The following is a 1,336-nucleotide window of genomic DNA, read 5'->3' as shown; positions in this document are numbered from 1 at the left end:
GGCCACACATCCTTGATCTCCCAGAAACCCGGAGGACAGTTCATTGTGTACTGAATCCGAAAGTGTTGCTGTTCTTAGTTCCTGAGACAGGACACACTCAAGGCCTGTGCCTTCTACTGCCGCCACCCCCTCCCTGGGCTTTTCAAGCCCCATCAAGATAAGCAACCCTCTTCAGGGTGTTTCAGGAAGTGAGATAGGCCAAGAGGAAGTACAGAGCCAGGGACTCTAAGCAAAAAGATGGATTGAACAGTAGAAGGTGGCGTGAGTAGCATAAAAGAGGCTCAAGATGAGATTACATTTCAGAATCCATTCATTCAGGCACTGGATGAGAGTGGGTGGGTGGGGGAGGAGCTGGAAACACTGACTACATGATACCCTTGCTTTCCGCTTTCCTCCCAGAAAGATCCTGTGATAAAGACACACACAGAGGGGAAGCAGAGGAATAAGAATTAGATTTTGGTAACAGCCCCCTAACCTTAGCCAGAACTTATTCCTTCTTGGTGCATACTAGCAAGCACCGAGAATTCAGCTGACTGTGTAGACTCGTTGCTGAGCACAGCTGGTACCCAGCTTTTGCATCGAGGATCCTTTGTCAAAGGGACAAGCAAAGAATCCCCGCTCAGGAAAGCAAATGCTCAGCATGTCCAAGGAGCTGCACTGCAGAGCCTCCATCTCTCCTTTGCAGCTTATATACCCAGAAAAGTCTCAGATGTCTTCTCACTTGCACTGGCCTGTGTCAGACCTATTTGAGGAACAGCCAGATAAGAGGATGACCAGTTGTGCAGAAAAAGAGAGGAAAGGTAAGGTGTGTACACAATCACCTGGCTTATCTTGCCACTCTTGCTCCCCAAGCCCAAATAGGAACAGGCTTCTATCCAGGAACCAAACCCCTTTTCTCTGAAGCTGATCACCTGGTCCCCAGCTTCTGGAAACCAAATGCTTGGATGCAATTGTTATTTGGTCCAGGTGCTTTTCAGGGCTGCCCCACAGAAGTCATTTAAACCAGGCAAGTTAGAGAGACAGCAAGAAGGAACTCTTGGACCTCAGCTCACAGAAGTGGGATGAAGAGTTTGTAATTTTCACCTTAGGCACCTATCTATGTTTTCCAGTCAACATTTTTCAATGAGGCACTTGAGAGAAGCCTGTCAGGCTCCTCTTCTTCAGCTCTTCTGCACAATCCACTGATCCTCCTTCAATGTCCCAAGTTGGTCCAAGCTGACCCAAGTCGTGCTCACCCATCCCAGACGTGTCATTTCTCCTTGAACAAACTCCTCAGATATTCATGGGAAGTCCTCTCCAGCCATATTTCCAATGTTTGCTGTGCCCACACCCCTGT

The sequence above is a fragment of the Spermophilus citellus genome (assembly GCF_964194105.1).
Source record: "Spermophilus citellus genome assembly, chromosome: 9".
Lineage (NCBI taxonomy): Eukaryota > Metazoa > Chordata > Mammalia > Rodentia > Sciuridae > Spermophilus > Spermophilus citellus.
Note: the sequence above shows the minus strand (reverse complement) of the source record.